This window comes from Lactuca serriola, chromosome 7 (assembly GCF_051521515.1).
Source record: "Lactuca serriola cultivar US96UC23 chromosome 7, Lser_US96UC23_V15, whole genome shotgun sequence".
Taxonomy (NCBI): domain Eukaryota; kingdom Viridiplantae; phylum Streptophyta; class Magnoliopsida; order Asterales; family Asteraceae; genus Lactuca; species Lactuca serriola.
In genome coordinates this window covers 12348949-12359027 of record NC_136414.1, presented here as the reverse complement: position 1 = coordinate 12359027, position 10079 = coordinate 12348949, and the positions used below count along the sequence as shown (strand labels likewise).

Sequence of the window (10079 nt, the reverse complement as noted above, 5' to 3'; positions counted from 1 at the left end):
AATTGTTATTTTCAGTCAATTAAAAGGATTTTCGAAGAGAGGGACCAAAAGTGACAATATGTGGAACATGGGAGGCTTGAAAGACAAGAAAAGAATAAATCCACGTTAAATACTGAGTTCACGACGTGGCAAAGTCGGCCACGACGTGGCACGAGTGTTCTAGAAGATAGACATCGCGACGCGGAGGATTCCTTGGAGGATACGGATTACTTCAAGCTCACGACGCGGCAAAGCTGGCCACGACGTGGCACGGGTTTTTGGAGATTATTTAAGTTCTCCTGATTATTACGAAAGTAAGAAGCTTTTGGGCAGAAGGAAGGAGTTCTAGGAGACGATTCAGAACGAAAGAAGGGTTCTGGAAGAAGGTTTTAAACACCAAAAAGAATAGAGGTTTATATTTTAGTTAAATAAGAACATGTCTTTTATTACTTTTAGCTGTGTTGGTTTAGTTGCTAGGATGAGCAGCTGAATCTAACTACTCTTGTTTAGCTAGATGAAGCTTCAACCTTTTGAATAGTTCAATGTTTATGGATTAAGTAGTTGGTAAAAATTGCTTATGTTTGATTTGTATTACCTAGCATGCTATTGTTTGTTTCTCTAATTGCTTGATTGCATGTTCTGTGTAGCTTAGTGACCATTAACTGCATGAATTTGTTTACCTAATGATTTAGTGAACATTAAATTGTTAGAGCTAGGATTGACCAATATTAATTAGCAATTAGAATAAATAAGCTTAGCTGTGCTAGAGAACGTGTATTGTGACCATAATTGCGTTTATACAACAAATCTTACATAGCATATTTACATTCATAATTAGTTATGTGTTTAATTATGTGTGAACATACATGGTTTGACATGAATTAGTTAATTATTGGTAAGTTAGAATTAAATTACTAATATAACTAAAAACCAACTTAATAATCCGTAATCATTAGCTAGCCATAAGGGAGAAGTGGATTCAAACTAAACAAGAGTGTGTTTTTATTTATTGAGTTTGATTTAAGTTCATCTGATCTTGTAAAATCAGATAAAACCCCTTTTAAACTTGTTAATAAATTAGGTTAATTTAATAGTAAGTAAATTAATTAGAGCACCGTTCCCTGTGATCGACACCCGACTTACCCAAACTATATTGTAATCTGACTAGGTACATTACCTATAAGTGCATAGTTAGTTAAGTTTGTTAGGTTATAAATATTAAAATTAGTGAGTACTTTTGTGCACATCAAGTTTTTGGTGCCGTTGCCGGGGAACAGATTAGTTTTTAATTTTTATTTGCATTAAATTAGTCGATCCTTCTTGTGGAGTAAAAACCACAAAAAGTTAATTTTTCAGCAAAATAAAATTTTCTGTCAATCATAGAGTCCACGACATGGCCATATACCTGCCACGACGTGGACAGTTAAAAAACTAGATTTTTAGTTTGTTAGTTAGTTTTTCTTATTTTAGTTCAGTTTTACGTTTTTAGTTTAGCAAGTTGCAGGAGTTCATGACCAGAAGCTCAAACACACACTTGGTGCCGCCACTTGAAGATCCCGAGTCTGCGCTTCACAAGAAAAAGACGCCCTTACAGGAATTGAAGTCAGCTTTTTCTAGGAAGTCGGGAAAGAAGACAGGAGAGTCAAGTTCATCCGCGAGGCACAAGAGCAATCTTGAGCATTTGGATCATACACCCGTCCAAACCGAGTCCGAAAGCGATACCGAGCCGGAATTTGAAGAACACACGAGCGAACCCGAGAACAAGCCAAGGAACGAGATGGCAGCAATTGAAGAGATGTCCATGGGAGCTTACAAGAAGCGAATCCGAGAAGATGTGGGTCCCGGTTTAGTCCAACCCGAAATACCTGCCACTGCCACATTCGAGCTGAAGGGACATATTGACTGCACTGAAGGACATCCCATTTTTCGGGAAAGATCATGAGGATGCTTTTAAGCATCTTGATGAAGTCAACGACATTGCGGATTACTTCAATGTCCCAAATGTCAACATAAACACAGTCTTGCTTAGAATGCTTCCCATCACTTTCAAAGGAGCTGCTAAAGAGTGGTTAAAAGCACTCCCTCCGGGTACAATCACCACTTGGGCTCAAATGCATGACCAATTCCTGGACTAGTTTTTCCCGCCATCCAAGATAGCCAAACTCAAGAAGGCAATAGCCAACTTTGAGCAACAGCCGGGGGAGTCACTATACGAAGCATGGGAGCGGTACAAGGGCTTACTCAGAAATTGCCCTCAGCATGACCTAAATGTGCAGCAAGAGATGTCAATCTTCTATGATGGGGTCAACGTGATGACAAGACAACTCCTTGATTCTCATGGACCTTTGACAAAGAAAAATCCAAGGGAGGTCAAGGAGCTAATTGAAGAATTCGCGAAGCACTCTCGCGAATACCACAACCCAAGGCAAGATGGAATCAAAGGCGGTGGAGGGGCCCAAACTGAAAAAATAGCAGCTGTCATGGCCATGCTAAATAATATGGATCGAAGGATAACACAAATGAACCAATCGATACATGCCATAAGAGTAAGTTGCGAGAGATGCAGTGGTCCACACTTGACTAAGGACTGCAATGTAGATGAGTTTGGGAACAGAAAAGCTCAAGTGTGCTACTCTAGTGGGGAGAAATTTGTTGAGGACTGGAGGAAACCAAAGAAGGAGTGGCTGCCATATGAAGAGTATAAGAAGCAAAAAGAAGAAAAGTATAGGCAGACAGGACGAGGCCTTTATCAAAAGGAGCAGCCACCAGCCGAGAAGAAACCCGACCTAGAGACCATTTTGACGAAATTTATGGAAGCTTCAGAAAAGAGACATGATGCCACTGATTCTGGTATTATGGAACAACAAACCTTAATAAAGAATCAGCAAGCCTCCATCCATAACCTTGAAGTACAATTTGGTCAGCTAGCCACTCTAGTTCATGAAAAATTGTCCCCGAAGAATCCCGAAGTAAAGACCCAATCTCACGTAATGGCCATCGATACTGAAGAAGATGCAATCTCTGAGTTCCTGGAGGCATTGGAAGAAGAACCGCAACAGCCCAAGAAATCAAAGATCGAAAATGGAAAAGTTGCTGATCTAGGTTCGCCACGATGTGGCACTCCTCTGGCCACGACGTGGCACATGTCTGATCAAAAATCCTTTGAGCCCGTTCCAAGTTATTAGCCACCTTTGCCATTTCCCACTCGAGCTGCACTTAGTCTACTGGAGAAGGAGCATTTAGAGTTTATGAAGCATGTGAAGGGGATCCCAATTAATACTCCCTTTGTCGAGTCCTTATCCAAAGCTCCCGAGAACCAGAAATTACTGCAAGATTTGATAGACACTCGAAGGCAATTAAAGAAGCAGTCTACATTGATTCTAAGTGAACAAACTTCAAAAGCTGTGTTGGGAGAAACACCAGAAAATATGAGGGATCATGGACGCCTCACTCTTCCATGTGAGTTTGGGAATAAAATAAAGGTTAATGCTTTAGCTGATTCTGGGGCTAGCATTAATTTGATGCCTTTTTCATTTTATCAAAAATTGGAGATTCAGAAGATGAAGGCTACAAAAATGAAGATTCACATGGCGAATCGTTCGGTGACACAACCCCGGGGCATCGTGGAGGATATTTTGGTGAAAATTGGAAAATTTGTTTTTCCAATAGACTTTGTAGTCTTGGATATGAAAGAAGATCCCGATGTTCCAATAATCCTTGGTCGTCCATTGCTTAACACTGTTGGAGCTCTTGTTGACATCCATGAGTCTAAGCTCACTTTGAGGGTTGGAGATGAACAAGAAGTCTTTGGAATACAAGATGACTTTCAAGAAGATAAAGAAGAGGTGTTCACAATTAATGAAGAGAATGAACTAGAAGAACTGGAGAAGCTTATGGAAGAAGAGATCAAGGCAGTTCATCGAGTCAAAAGAACAAAACCGAGGGCATCTGTTCCATATTTGATTGAAGTCATAGCTTACAAGCGTCCGCCTTCTTGGGTGAGCGAAGAGCATGAGAAGATGACAAGTGATGAAGAGGAGGTCACTTCAAAAGTAACAAAGCCGGTAGTGAAAGAGGAGGAGGATGCTATGGAGCGCAAGGAACAAACCAAGGGCACAAAACGCAAGCTTGAAGAAGATGGAACAGCTAAAAAGGAGAATTCAAAGAAGGCATATAAAAGGCGAGTTCAAGCTTAAAAGAGGCGATTCAAGGAACAAAAGATCTTGGTGGTCGACTCTTCAGAAGATTCAACGTAGAAGGCACGGAGTCCAGCTCAAGACTCCAAGAAAAAAGAAGCGCTTCTCGGGAGGCAACCCGAGTTTGGTTTGCATTTTCTTTACTTTTAAATTTTTCTTTTTCTCTTTTAGGAAAGACACCAACTCATCATCTAAATAACTGATAATTAGTAAAGAATTAGCTGTGGGGAACTTTAAATAATGAATAAGATGCAAAGTAATTGGTTAACATGTGAGATTTTATAAAATTTTTTTGCAATTGGGCAGTTTCCACGACGTGGGCATAGCCAGCCACGTCGTGGGTCAAAATGAAAACACGGGACTAGAAAGCAGATTTAAGGTCCACGACGTGGGCATAGCCAGCCACATCGTGGCCTTTAAAAAGTTAGGGGGACCATTTCCTTAAAACCCTTTGACCAATAATCCTAATTCCCCACTTGAAACTGCCGCACGAACGGGAACAGCAAAACCCCACAGCCGATTGTTTAATCTACTTCAAATTTCCTTGCAAGATCTTGTCAATTTACTCTACTTGGTATGTATTCTACTCATTATTTGTAGTTAGTTCTTCAAATTTCAAGTTTTCATGGTTAGGGTTGATATGATTCACGAAATTGGTTGAATCTAGTGGTTTATTTTAGATTGCATGTCCCTTAAATGTCCATAGGAACAAACCCCAAGCACTAATTTTGGTAGAAATGGCATATAAAATTACCGATCCAAAAACTGTTACCGACTGCGGCCCAAGACGTGTGCCACGTCGTGACTTCTGGCAGACAGGTTTAAATTGTTTTAATGTTTTAGATGTTTGCTGCTTTGGTTTGCTTTTGTATGCAGAAATGGGACCACGAAGAGCTGTTCCACAGGAGGAAAACCCGATAGATGTAACAAGTATACATCCCTTATATCAGTTTCCTCAAAACATTCCCCGACCATTGTTAACTACTTACGAGAATCGACTAGGATGGTTGTACAATAGGTAGTTTGCGATAGCCCCAATTATCGATTGGGGATGGCTTGGTGGAGTGGGAATGGTTGCTGAGTTGACACGCTATTGGTCAAAAACATACGAAGGGGACCAATTTTCTTTCACTTGTCACGGGTGGAGGAATTTGTTTGCCATCCAAGAACCCGTATACCGGGAATTATCGGTGGAGTTTTTCTCTACAGTATGCTTCGAGGAATGCACCATGGATTTCACCTACAACCGGGCACTCGTGTTTCGTTTGGGTGGTGTTTATCGAGAGTGTAGTCTTCAGTAATTCGCTTGGCGTATGGGGCTTTATACCGAAGTGGAGACTCAATCTCCATTTTTCATACCGTTCTTGCTTGGATGCGTTCGGGATTTTAATCCCGGTGTTTTGGATGTTCAGTTCTGGAGGAGCATTTCTAGCCATGAATACAATACTCGTGACTCGAGTGAGTCACAAATTCGGAATCCGGTTTTCCGATTTTTACATCGCCTAATCACTTTTTCAATAAATCACAAGCATCATGGTGATAAGGTCCCCATTCAGAATTTGTTTTATTTGTGGACTCTTATTACCCCGGGAGTTTGTTGTGATTTACCTTATATGTTGGCGCCGTTGTCGGGGAAGAAAGCGGCCAATTCTAGGCCCGGGAGCCCGATTACAGGGGGGGCATTTGGTTACTCGCCTTGCTAGGTCATATCATATTTTGACCCATGACTTTGTGAGGAATCTTACATGATTCCCAGACACAGACTTGACCATTCAATCTTGGGTGTTATGCGGGCGGTGGTAAATATCGGGGGTCGTTTTGTCATACCGCCGATAGATGACGAGCAAGAGGAGGCGCAGCCAGGACAGCAACCACCGGCCAGACCGCGGCGTCAGAATGTGCGAGCTAGAGGTGAAGTCGAAAGAGAGCGTGCTGCTTCACAATATGTGCAGGGAGTGCCCACCGACCCTTTTCAGAGTCAGGTGGGGACTTATTTGGATAATCTACGGGGGCATGCCATTTACCATACCCAGCTTACTGAGGGTATTTATTCGCATGTGGGTGTGACCCGACCACCCTCTATGCCACCACAATATCCTTATTTTCCGACGTGGGAGGAGTTATGGCATCCGCAAAATGATGGGGCAGGGCCAAGTGGAGCACAAGACCAAGATGATGATTGATTTTATTTCCTTTTCTTTTGTTTTGTTTTTGAGTAGTTTTTTTTAGTTTTTGCATTTGGTGTGTAATGTAAAACATTCTTGAGCTATGATGTTACTCTTTTATTTCTTTTTGGGTTGTTCCATTTTTCAGATTAGCATTGGAATTCTAAGGAGCATATAAGGGTAACTCTAGAGTTGTGTTTGTCGAGTAAAGGAAGCTTAGAGTCGTGAGTTGGAACCCACAATTCAAGATAAGTGTGGGGTACGTTAGTAGGAGATAGGTTACAGTTGGGAAGTATATTTACATAGAAGCGTCTTAAACCATTTAGCCATTGGTCAAGTTGCTAGAGTACATGAAAGAAATAAGACAATTTTCTGCTAATGTCCATTTTCCACGACGTGGACTTCTTGTGCCACGTCGTGGCGCTTATGAATTTGAAGATATAAAGCAGCTTGGTGTTCGCGCTTTGATCCCATATCACGACGTGACCAGCCACCTGCCACGACGTGTCCCAGTTTATCATTGCCCACATTTTTACTTACAAACACCCACTTTGAAGAATTCAAGTTTCGAGTCATGTTCGTGGTTTATTTACATATTCACCCAGTTCTACACCGAGTTTCTATTTTTGGAGGTCCAGATTTCGGATGCACGTTTTCCACACTTTTGGAGATGCTCACGCCACTATCCTAGGGGAGTCTATTCCCTTTTCTCCCTTTTCTTTAATTTTGATTTATTTTTATGAATACAATGAGGGCATTGTATGAAATAAGTGTGGGGTAGGGGTAGAAAAAGTAAATTGCCAGATAATCATAGAATTTGATAGTAAAAAAAATTGAAAATTTATAATTGAATCTAGTAATAATAATTTGAGCTATAATTGCTAGTGTTATGTGGGATGATCCGATGAAAGTTCAAATGTTTAGTTGAGCCAATACACATTATAGTGCATTTGTGGCCTCCCTTATTTTAGTGAAATCATGGAACAAAAACATAACCCCACTTGGTTTGAGGGATGCAATATGTTTAGCAGCCTAAACCTGAAATGCATCCAGGAAAATTATTATCATTAACCGATAAAGGTTGAGGTTGAGCGCCTCTACTTAAGCATGTAGGTTTTGAGTGAAAAAAGTGAGGTACATGTAATAAAAAAAATAATAAGAAGAAAGAGAGAATTACGAGTAAAGTTTGAAGAATTTTGGAGCAAATAAAGTGAAGATCAAAAGATCAAAATTCCAAGAATTTCAAAAAGTTGAAGATACCATAAATCAAATCAAATAAGGTGGTGAATTCGAAGAAATCAAAGATCAAATGTCAAGGAAATGAAGAATTCCATAAAAAAGCTCCATAGTGGTATCAATGATTGTAATTTTAGATTATGTATGCTTAGGTTACTCAACTAAAAATACCTTGAGGATAAGGAGGTTTTCTGCGGATGGATTCGGAGGGTTGCATAAAATGAGCATTGTTCGGAAAAAGTGGGCGAGTGTTTATGAAGATTGTGAGTATTTAAATTATGGGGGTACTTTAGGAAAATTTTAGACACAAAAGCATGCGGTGAGTTCTTGGCATAATGGCTGAACTGGAGTCGGATTGTTCTGTGTGGTGTTAGTAATTAAGAATTAAGTTTAAATTTGCTTGAGGGAAAGTAAAGCCTAAGTGTGGGGTATTTTGATATTGCCATATTTATACTTATTTTTAGGCAATATTTAAGTACATTTTTATTAATAAATTGATAATATGTTTAGAATAATGGTACTTATGATTTTAAATTGTTATTTTCAGTCAATTAAAAGGATTTTCGAAGAGAGGGACCAAAAGTGACAATATATGGAACATGGGAGGCTTGAAAGACAAGAAAAGAATAAATCCACGTTAAATACTGAGTTCACGACGTGGCTAAGTCGGCCACGACATGGCACGAGTGTTCTAGAAGATAGACATCGCGACGCGGAGGATTCCTTGGAGGATACGGATTACTTCAAGCCCACGACGTGGCGCCGGTTTTTGGAGATTATTTAAGTTCTCCTGATTATTACGAAAGTAAGAAGCTTTTGGGCAGAAGGAAGGAGTTCAAGGAGGCAATTCAGAACGAAAGAAGGGTTCTGGAAGAAGGTTTTCAACACCGAAAAGAATAGAGGTTTATATTTTAGTTAAATAAGAACATGTCTTTTATTACTTTTAGCTGTGTTGGTTTAGTTGCTAGGATGAGCAACTGGATCTAGCTACTCTTGTTTAGCTAGATGAAGCTTCAACCTTTTGAATAGTTCAATGTTTATGGATTAAGTAGTTGGTAAAAATTGCATGTGTTTGATTTGTATTACCTAGCATGCTATTGTTTGTTTCTCTAATTGCTTGATTGCATGTTCTGTGTAGCTTAGTGACCATTAACTGCATGAATTTGTTTACCTAATGATTTAGTGAACATTAAATTGTTAGAGCTAGGATTGACCAATCTTAGTTAGCAATTAGAATAAATAAGCTTAGCTGTGCTAGAGAACGTGTATTGTGACCATAATTGCGTTTATACAACAAATCTTACATAGCATATTTACATTCATAATTAGTTCTGTGTTTAATTATGTGTGAACATACATGGTTTGACATGAATTAGTTAATTATTGGTAAGTTAGAATTAAATTACTAATATAACTAAAAACCAACTTAATAATCCGTAATCATTAGGGAGAAGTGGATTCAAACTAAACAATAGTGTGTTTTTATTTATTGAGTTTGATTTAAGTTCATCTGATCTTGTAAAATCAAATAAAACCCCTTTTAAACTTGTTAATAAATTAGGTTAATTTAATAGTAAGTAAATTAATTAGAGCACCGTTCCCTGTGATCGACACCCGACTTACCCAAACTATATTGTAATATGACTATGTACACTGCCTATAAGTGCATAGTTAGTTAAGTTTGTTAGGTTATAAATATTAAAATTAGTGAGTACTTTTGTGCACATCAGGTACCAAGTGATTTGCTTGGTTACTTCACACCTCGTTTTGTGATCCTCGGTATCCCAGTCACAAAACTTGGAGAGCACACTCGAGATTGAAACATGCCTTTGAAAAGTTCATTGAATCTCAAAAAAATATACGAATTTCTAAGAACCAATTAAAAACCTAATATTTAATTTTCGGTTTTCATGGTGGAAATTGGTGAATCGACATTCACCTACCTTTCAAATAAGTTATAGCTTGGATTACGGCATACCTCTTCTAAGTTATAATATATTGTGATTGCATCCTAGCCTTAATATTCAATTTGGGTGTTTTATTAAGGACTCTCTTAATATCTAAACTAATCTTGTTCTCTTCCTTTAGATGTCTTCAAACAATGCTGCTTCTGGCTCTAATCCTAATGGCTCCTTTACCCTTATGAACTTGTGTAGGAAAGTCACCTTTAATGGATCCAACTTCAATGAATGGATCAGAAACATCAGGATGATTACCCGCTACGAGGAAAGAGAATATGTCCTCGACAAGGAGCTTAAAAAGATTGATGAGACCACTGCAACACCCTTGGAGATCACTGACTTCTGGGCACATGAAAGGGATGCTACCAAAGTGGCATGCGTCATGGTGGCCACGATGACAGCAGAACTCCAAAAGTCCTATGAAGACTTTTACCCTTTTGAAATGCACCTTTATCTGATGGAAATATACCATCAAAATGCACGACAAGAGAGGTATGAAATCATCTGCTCCATGATAACAACCATGATGAAGGATGGAGAAT

At 39.2% G+C, this 10079-nt stretch overlaps 1 non-coding gene across 1 annotated transcript; it reads right to left on the bottom strand.

The window, feature by feature from the left end:
• Positions 1-2138: 2138 nt before the first annotated feature.
• On the bottom strand, positions 2139-2245 carry LOC145065096 (small nucleolar RNA R71). Its single transcript, XR_013688247.1, has one exon. It is a non-coding gene; the product is annotated as a small nucleolar RNA R71 (small nucleolar RNA).
• Between the last annotated feature and the right edge of the window lie 7834 nt (positions 2246-10079).